Source organism: Carettochelys insculpta, chromosome 23 (assembly GCF_033958435.1).
Source record: "Carettochelys insculpta isolate YL-2023 chromosome 23, ASM3395843v1, whole genome shotgun sequence".
Lineage (NCBI taxonomy): Eukaryota > Metazoa > Chordata > Testudines > Carettochelyidae > Carettochelys > Carettochelys insculpta.
In genome coordinates, this window is record NC_134159.1 from 182821 (window position 1) to 192472 (window position 9652).

Sequence of the window (9652 nt, forward strand, 5' to 3'; positions counted from 1 at the left end):
CATTTTCACTAGCTTCTCCTCATCTTCCTCAATGATAACTATATCATCCGCGAACCTCAAGTTGTTAATTCTTTTCCCGTGCACAGATAAGCCTTCTACCTCTTCCCTGATCTTGTCCATTGCTCTGTCTATGTGGTGTGATGAAAATACTCAACGATATTGGATCTCCTTGTCTCATACCTCTACTTCTTTTAAACCAACTGCCCAACTTCCCTCATGTTCTCACCACTACCTCGGCATTATCACTGATATCTTTCAACAATCGTATCAGTCTGCTATCCATTCCATATGACTCCAACACCGCCCAAGTCACTTTCTGATCTATACTGTCAAATGCCTTTTGAAAATTGACGAAGCAAGTGTACACATTTTTGTTCTTTCGTCGAGCTTTCTCCGCTATCAGTCTTAGTGCCAATATCTGCTGTATGGTACTTCTATCTTTTCTGAACTCTGCTTGCTCATCTGCTATATGTTCTTCTATCTGCGATCTTAATCTCTCAGTCAGTATCATCATCAGCACCTTACCTAGATGACTCATTAGGGCAATCGCTGTGTATTTCTTGCACTCCAATGTACTTCCTTTCTTGGGTATTGTCACTAGCACAGATCTTGTCCGTTCCTTAGGTGCCTTCCCTTCTTTCCATGCTATATTACATAGTCGGTGTATTTCCTGAATCATGCTTTCTCCACCATATTTGATCATCTCTCCCGTGATCTTATCATTTCCAGGGCTCTTGTTGTTCTTTAGTCATTTCACTGCTTTTTCTACTTCCTCCTTCGAAATATCGGTCTCACTCTCGATGCTCAAGGGAGATACCTCTCTCAATTCTTCAATCAGTCTCTCTGAGACACTCAGCTCCAACTGTGCTTTGTATAGATCAGTGCACTATCTCATCCATCGCTGCACAATCTTCTCCCTATTCATGAGCACTTCTTGGTTCTCGTCTTTGATCACCATCTGCTTTGGTTGCCATTTTCTATTAATATTCCTAATTGTCTTATGCACCTCCCTGGTCTTACATTCGCCATAATACCTCTTGATAGCTTCACATTGCTCCTCTAACCATTTTTCCTTATCCTGTCTGGCTGCTTTTCTTACCTCATTGCATTTCATCCTATATTGCTGTTCTGCCATCTCAGAAACATCTCTTCTGATCTTCAGCGCTCTTTTCTCTTGAGCCAACTTCAGTGTCTTCTGGGTAATCCACTTCTTATTGATCTTTTCTTCTTCTGGAACATTCTGCTCAATTGCCTCATCTATAGTGATGACTATCCCTGTGACTCTCTTATCTAGCTCTTTCTCTGTGGCGATATTCTTAATCTTCTCTTCGAGTGCTGTTCTGTATGCATTCCCTGTTTCTTCCTCACATAGCCTCTCCATATCTCTTCTTTTCTTACACTGTGTCTTACATTGTCTTTTGAGTTTGATCTTGATGTTTGAGATCACTAGAATGTGGTCTGAGTCTATATCCACTCCTTGGAAAGTTCGGCACTGCTGTACTGATGTTATCTATCTTCTTCTTATCAAAATCATATCTATCATGTTCTTGGACTTCCCGTCATTCGATCGCCACATCCACTTCCTACAGTCCTTTTGTTGGAATTTCATGTTGCAGATCACCATCTCATGCTCTGTAGCAAACTCTAACAGTTTCTCACCTCAAAACAAAAAGCAGTCAAGTAGCACTTTAAAGACTAGCAAAAGAGTTTATTAGGTGAGCTTTCGTGCGACAGACCCACTTCTTCAGGCCAGAGCCAGACCAGAACAGACTCAATATTTAAGGCACAGAGAACCAAAAACAGTAAGCAAGGAGGACAAATCAGAAAAAGATGATCAAGGTGAGCAAATCAGAGAGTGGAGGGGTCGGGGGGAAGGTCAAGACAAAATGGTTAGAGGAGCAGTGTAAAGATATAGAGCTGTATTATGGCGAGTGTGAGACCTGGGAGGTGTATAAAATGGTTAGGAATATTAATAGAAAGTGGCAGCCGAAGCAGAGGGTGATCAAAGATGAGAACGACAGGGTGCTCATGAACAAGGAGAAGGTTGTGCAGTGATGGCAGAGGTATTGCACCAATCTGTACAAAGCACAGTTGGACCTGAGTGTCTCCGAGAGATTGATTGAAGAACTGAAAGACATATCACCTCTGAGCATTGACGGTAAGACCAATATTTTGATGAAGGAAGTAGAAGATCACAGGAGAGATGATCAAATATGGCAGAGAAAGATTCAGGAAATACACTGACTATGTAATATAGCATGGAAAGAACGGAAGGCACCTAAGGAATGAACATGATCTGTGCTAGTGAAAATACATAAGAACGTAAACATGTTGGAGTGCAAGAACTATACAATGATTGCCCTAACAAGTCATCTAGGCAAGATGCTAACAATACTGTGTGGCAGACTGCTGCCTGGGGCTATAGAATCCTGCAAGAAGGCAGGTATACTGACTCCTATTTGGAACCAGGGAGTGGGCAGGTGCAGTCCACCCACTCCTAAAAGGCCCCTCTCAGAATGAGGGGGGACCCACTAAAAAAGCCATGGACCCAACCAGATATGGGGGACAAGTAAAGAAAAAAAACAAGGATGGGAGTGGGGGTCAAAGGTTTAAAACAAGGGAACTGGAGGGGAACACCGAGCAGAGAACCCTGGACAGCGCCCACTCCTCCTCGAAGGCGTCAAGGGAGCCAGTGGACGCCGCCCAGAGGAACTCTACCCGGATTCGTGAGTGGAGGGCAGAGTGGAAATAGGCCCCACAGTCACAGGCCTCCCCTCCAGCCAGCCTCCTCTCCCTGGTGTTATAGATGGCTACTTTAGCCATAGTCAGGAGGAGGCTGATGAGGAGATCCTGCGATTTGGTGGGGCCATGGATGGGGTATGCCAGGATCAGAAGTTGCGGGGAGAAGTGCGGCCAGAAACACAGAAGGAGGTTCTGGAGGAGCCGGAAGAGGGGCTTCAACCTGACGCACTCGACCTAGATGTACACCAGGGTCTCCCTCACACTGCAAAAAGAACACGTGTCCGGGAAGGGGGTGAACTGCACCAGGTACACGCCTGTGCTCACCGCCCCATGGAGGATCCTCCAACCGATGTCCCCGGCGGGCCACAGGACCAAGGTGGAATAAAGGCTGGCCCAACGGGGCTCCCCGCCCTCCCATGGCGGTAGGAGGTCCCGCCACTTGTGATCTGGCCGGGACTCAGGGGTGGGGAAATGCAGTGTGTGAAGCACGACCGTGTATAGATGACGTCCAGGTGCGGTTTGGAAGGGGACCAGCTGCAAAGCATGCAGCCTGCTGGGATGATGAGGGGGAAGTGGGTGGGCGGGCTCACAAAGCTGGGAGGCCCACAGAGAGCTCCGGAGGGCCAGGAGTGAGAGAGGGGCAGGGCGCACCCTCTCACAGGACCCGGCTGAGGTAGACATGAGCAGCAGGCGGCAAGGTGGCCTTCACCTCCTCGAGCACGTGCCGGGGAGAGCATAGGGTGGAGAACCCCATGCGCTCGGCAAGCACCGGGGCCTCCATCCAGTCTGCCCAGTCACAGTCCAGGAGGTCTCCGACCCTGGTGATTCCACCAAGGACCAACCTCCGGCACACCGCAGGAGACTCTGCCGCCTGCGAGGAAGGCTTCCCCCACCGTGGCCCCTAAAGACCTGGAGACTGAGAGCAGCCACCAGGTGCGGAAGAGGTCCTGGTAGAAGGCCATCAGCTCCGAGAGGTCTTGCGGATGACCTCTCAAGTACAAATAAAGGTGCTGCTGGTCATATCGGAGACCTCAGAAGCGACAGAGGAAAGCGTGCACTAGCGAGCTCCATGCCAGACTATCTGCACTGTTGCTGTTGAGGAGTCCCTGCAGGACCCGGAAGAAGACATGGACCTGAGTGCGTAGGCAGGTCAGGCCCTGCCCTCCCTCCTCTAGGGGGAGATGGAGAACCCCTGCAGGGACCCAGTGCAGTCCTGGCCAGAACAACTCCAGAACTAGCTTCTGGAGGTTGGCCACGAATGCAGGGGGTGAGGCCACTGTGTTGAGACGGTGCCAGAGCATGGACAGGACCAATCTGTTTAGCACCAGTGCCATCCCGTACAGGGAGAGACACTGGAGCAGTCCCATCCACCTCCGCAACCACTCAGCCACACTGCCTTCTAAGCCCTGCCAGTTTGCCGGTGGGGGGTGGGGGTGGTGGATGCGTGGCAGATAGAAAGACATCGAGATAGGGCAGCAGACCTGCACTCCACCCAATGGCCTGAAACGCAGGTGGGAGGGGGCCTGCCTGCCATCCAGCTGCAACCACCGGGCCAGAGCTCTTGACCCAGTTGACCTGGGCAGAGGAGGCTGCCAAGTAGACAGCTTGGCAAGCCTCCAGCTGCGCTAGGTTGGCTGGGTCCTGGACCACAAGAAGTACGTTGTTGGTGTATGCCGACAGGACCGGCCAGAGCTCTGGCTCATGAAGCACCAACCCCATCAACCTTCTATGAAGGAGATGGAGGAAGGTCTCGATGGCCAGAGTATAGCGCTGGCCTGACAGCGGGCAGCCTTGATGCACTCCTCGTCCGAAGTTGACCGGAGCAGTCAGGGTCCAGTTGAACTTGACCAAACACTCTGAGGCAGCGTACAGCACCCGGAGAAACCTGACAAAGTGGGGCCCAAAGCCAAAGGCCTGCAGAGTGCCCAGGAGATACCCATGGTCCACCCTGTCGAACGCCTTCTCCTGATCCAAGGACAGAAGAGTGAAGGATAGACCATCCCTACACCCAAGCTCCAAGAGATCCTGGACCAAATAGAGGTCATCAAAGATGGTGCAGCCCGGGATGGTGTAGGTCTGGTCGGGGTGGACCACGTCCTTCAGCACGGACCCCAAGCGAAGGGAGATGGCTTTGGTGACAATCTTGTAGTCCGTGCTGAGGAGTGAGATGGGACACCAGTTCCTGAGGTCGTGGAGGTGCCCCTTTTTGGGCAGCAAGGTGAGCACAGCTCGCCTGCAGGATAAAGGGAGGACCCCGCATTATAAGGACTCAGCCCAGACGCTGACCAGGTCTGGGCCAAGGACGTTCCAAAACATGCGGTAGAACTCCACGGTCAGCCCATCCATGCCTGGGGATTTGTTGGTGGGCATGAGACAGAGGGATTCCGAGAGCTCAGCTAGAGTAAGAGGGAGCTCCAGCCGGTCCCGGTCACCCACACTAACCAAAGGGAGTTAGTCCCAGAGCACTCTGCAGGCATCAGCATCGGTTGGATCTGGGGAGAAAAGGGTGGCGTAGATGGCACAGGCTTTCTCACGCATCTGCACCGGATCTGTAAGAGGGGTGCCATCCTCTGCAAGCAGGCAGAGGATTTGTTTCTTGGCAACCCTCTTTTTCTCCAGGGCATAGAAGAAGTGGGAGCCACGATCCATATCCCGAAGGAGCTGGATACGCAACTTCACAAAGGCCCTTTGCGCCTGAAAGTCATCGAGGGCCTGGAGTTTGTCCCACTTCTCCCGGTACATGCTGCACAGGGATGGATCCACAGGACTGGCGCCTAGATGCCTCTCCAGCTCAAGAACCTCCCACTCCAGCTGCCCTATCAAGACATCCCACTGCCAGCTGGCCCCCCGGGTATAGTCGCTGCAGAAGAGCCTCACGCGCACCTTTCCTAGGTCCCACCACTGCTGTGCTGAGGGAAAGGCGCGCCATTGCCCATGCCAGGCCAGCCAGAACTCCCAGAAGGACACCACAAAGTCCACGTCGCCCAGCAGGCTGTTGTTAAAGTGCCAGTAGGCCAACGCCCACTTCCCCGGTGAAAGGGTAAGCCTTCACGACCACCAAATTGTGGTCTGAGAAGGGGACCGGCTGCACGCTGGAGGAGTGGGCCCGTGAAAGATAGTGACGAGAAATATAGATGCAGTCCAACCAGGAGTGTACGGATTTTTCACCCACCACCCAGACGTAGGTGAAGACGGTGTCCTCATCCTGGTGGTGGCTGTGCCAGACGTCCACCAGGAAGTTATGGTTGATAAGCTCCCTGAGGACATCCGCAGTGGCCTGGCTCTGCTCTGTCCCTGTATGGTCCCGCTCCTCGAGGGTACGATTGAAATCCCCGCCAAGGACCAGGCATTCGCGAGAATTGATGGAGTCCAGGAAGGCCACCGCTTGCCAGAAGGAGGATGTTCTCTCCGGGACGGATGTCGGGGCGTAGACATTGATGAGATGGAGGGGGAGCCCCTTCACCCAGACCTGGAGATACAGCAGGTGGCCCAGCACGACCTCGATGCTCTCCAGCACCTCAGGCTGCAGGTCTGGGGAGAACAGGGTCACTACCCCGGCCCAATGGGCTGAGAGATGACTGAAGTTGACCCTGTCTCCCTACTCCAGCCATCAGCATATGTCTCCTGAAGGAAGGTGACTGAGTACGCCCCCGCTCGGAGAAAGGAGAGCACCCGGCACCTGCAGAGTCCTGACCCACAGCCCCTGGTGTTCAAAGTGGCAAAGAGGATCGGCAGCATGTGAAAAGCTGAGGAGGATCCTCACTGGAGGGAGCACTGACGGTCCCCATGGGGCCGCACAGCAAGCCGTGGCCGACGCCAAAGGTGATGAAGGCGTCATGGAAACTGTGGGCCCGTTGGTACGCCATGGCATCCCTCCTCCTGGTTCCCTTGCCCTCTTTTAGGAGGGCCCTCATGGTCTTCAGGATGAGATGGAAGTTCCCCAGTGCTGGAGGGCAAGGGGTTCGTTGTTCTTGGAGCCATGGGTGTCCTCCGAGAACTGGCACATCTCATCCTCCAGTGCGTGGGGCTTCGCGGCCTCAGGGTTCTGAGCACCCATCGACCGCATGTTCTTGTGGGACCTGCGGCCAACAGGGAAAGTCGGGTTGGGGCTGGAGCTTCGCCACAGGAAGAGGCAGGGCAGCAGAGGGACAGCAGCCCTGGAAGTGCTGAGAGAGGGCCAAAAAAGGGGGCGTCCTGAGGAATGGCAGCCTCAGGAGTGGTTAAGAAGAGGCGGGGGTCAGGGAGGGGAGTGGGAAGAAAAGGGATGGGAGCAGGGGTAATGAAGGTATTGGGGAAGGGAGAGGGTTGGGAGGAGGAGGGGGAGAGGGTGGAGGAGGAGGAGGATCAGGAGGGGGAAGGGGTGCAGGTTCCAGGGCAGGACATTCACCAGAGGAGGGAATGGGGGCAGGGACGGAGCAAGGGATGGGAGTGGAAGGGGGGGCCAAGGTGGGGTGGGAGCATGGACAAAGGGGGTGTCAGGAGGGGGGGCTTTTTCAGAAGGTGGAAGGGGAGGGTGGATTAAAAGGTGAGGTATCAGCATGGTTGGTTGCTGGCTCTGATGGGACAAGGAGGTGGACACCAAAATTGTCGACATCAAGGGAAATGGGGGACAGGGAGAGGTCGACCCCACCTGGCGCGTCTGGGGGCTCATTGGCCACAGCCAGTAGACCAGTCCTGTCCGGGCTGACAGTCGCAACCCGTGGCTTCCGGCGGCAGAAAGGGGTGACAGTTGACGGGTCGGTGATGGTTGAGGGGGAAGGGGATGAGGAGAGCGACTGGCCTACAGGCTTTCAGTAGGCCGTCCACATCCGAGGCGGCCAGGGTGAGACCTAAGGCCTCAACCTCCTGTGAGAGAAGGGCGAGGCCGAAGCCGGCCTCCATCGGGCGCTCCCCGATGGAGGCCTGGGCAGTGGCTGGAGTAGAGTCAGAAGAGGGCGCGGGCTTGGGGTCGACCACTTTCGCCTCACTGGGCTTGGTCTCCAGGGCAGGAGGAACAACATCCCCTGCTGCCACCATGGCGGCCTCGACTGCCCCCGGCTGATGGTCAGTAGCCAGGAGTTCAGCAGGGAGATCAGGGCTGACGGCCCTCTTGAGAGCTTTGTGCGGCACATCCACCCTGTCCTCCGACAGAGTGGAGGGCCGAGCATGCGCACGCCTCTTTCTTTGCATCCTCCTCACTAGCACCCAGTCCTCTGAAGAGGCGGGCTGGGCAGTGGAGGAGGAAGGGCCAGGAGACGAGCGCAGCGAGGAGAGCGGGAAGGAGAAAGAGGGCGGGACAGCGAGGGAAGGGAGCAACCCGCACTGGGGTGGGCCCTGTCCTAGTCCTGCCGCTGTCCTTGCCTCTCTCTCCTCTGCAGGCCCAGCTTGAATGCCCACTCGGGCGCTGGCACCTGCTTCTTCTTGCTCCCGCTCCTGCGCTTGGGCGTCCTTTGATGCCCGAGCGGCGGTGGCGTGTTCCAGAGCGAGAGGTGAGGCAGTCCGATGGCCCACCACTGTTGGGGCGTCGCCGGTCGTACGGCCGGCACCACCCCTAGGTTAGCAGGGGTTCCGGGCTCCTCTTCATGCCAGGCCAGGAGGCAATCCCTCTGGATGTGCCCTGCCGCCCGGCACATGAAGCACCAGGCCTCCCCCAAGGTGTAATACAGCTGGTACTGGGCCCCTTGGTGAGGCACCAGTATAGTCCTCCCCTGGGCGACCCCACCCTGTGTCGCCGCCGGTGGCAGCTTGAGCTGCGCCTGCCGACAGAATGAGAGTATGTGACATAGGGTGGGGACTCAGGACTGACAAAGGCCATCCCAGGGAGGTGAGGAAAGGCAGCAGGGAGGAGTTGGAGAGGAAGGGAGGGACAGAAGAAAAGACCACTTCTCCACCGCTTCCTGGGTGGCAGCCTCCGACTCCAGGAAGAAGACAATCTTCCCAAATGTTCAGGAGGCCGCCACCATGGCCGCGGGCCCCACCACCTGTACCCACGCCTTCACGTGGGGCAAGGCAGACACCATGAGGCAACAGACACCGTGCCTCCTGGTGAGAGTGGGGAAGGGGCCGCTGCCGTTGGGGATGGTATTCCCTGCGGAGACAGAAGGAGCAGGGTGTGAGGCAGCCGCCGCCTGGGTGTACGACCTGGGGGCTTGGGGGGATCAGGACCCCCAGGATCGGTGGAGGGAACAGTGGGGCGGGAAGGAGGGGGAGCTGCAGCAGGTGCATCAGCAGCTGCGGTGGAGGTCCTGACCATGGGAGATTTGGCCTTCTGGGTGGGGCTCTTGCCCTTTTTGGTCCCCTGGTCCTTCCTGCCCTTTTGGGGGGGTGGATTCAGGGCGGGGTCGCTGGAGCAGGATGCCACGGCGGGGGCAGCAGGAGCTCCGGAGCCCACGCCCACGCCCTCGACTGCCGCAGGAGCAGAATTCCCGGCAGCCTCGGATGGGTGGGCCACCGTTACACAGGTGGGAGGGGTAACAGTGAAGGGAGGAGGGTGGGGGGCATCACCATATGACCCCCCCCCAGTTGACACAGAGGCCACAGTGAAGCATGCAAGGGCAAGGGAATTAATGGAGGATGGGGTCCTTTAAGAAAAGGTGGGGGAGGGGAGGGAGGAGAGGAGAGGAGAGGGGAGGACGTGGCTACCCCTACCCCACCAGCCAGGCTGAGGACCTGGTCAGGCGGGGGTGGGGCGGGAGGAGAGGGGGGAAAGGCAGGGGGAAGGGAATGCAAGAGAGGCCACAACTCCCAGCACAAGGTGGTAAATGGCTCCTGCTACTGCACTGGGATGTGGGGGGGATTCAGTGTGCATATGTGTGGGGAGGTGAGTGAGAGGAAAGGGGAGGGGGCTCAGGTGCCTAACAAAACACAAAAGGGGGGTTGCAGACACAAAAGGAGTGGAAAGAACGGGGTGGCAGAGCCAACCAGAAGGAGG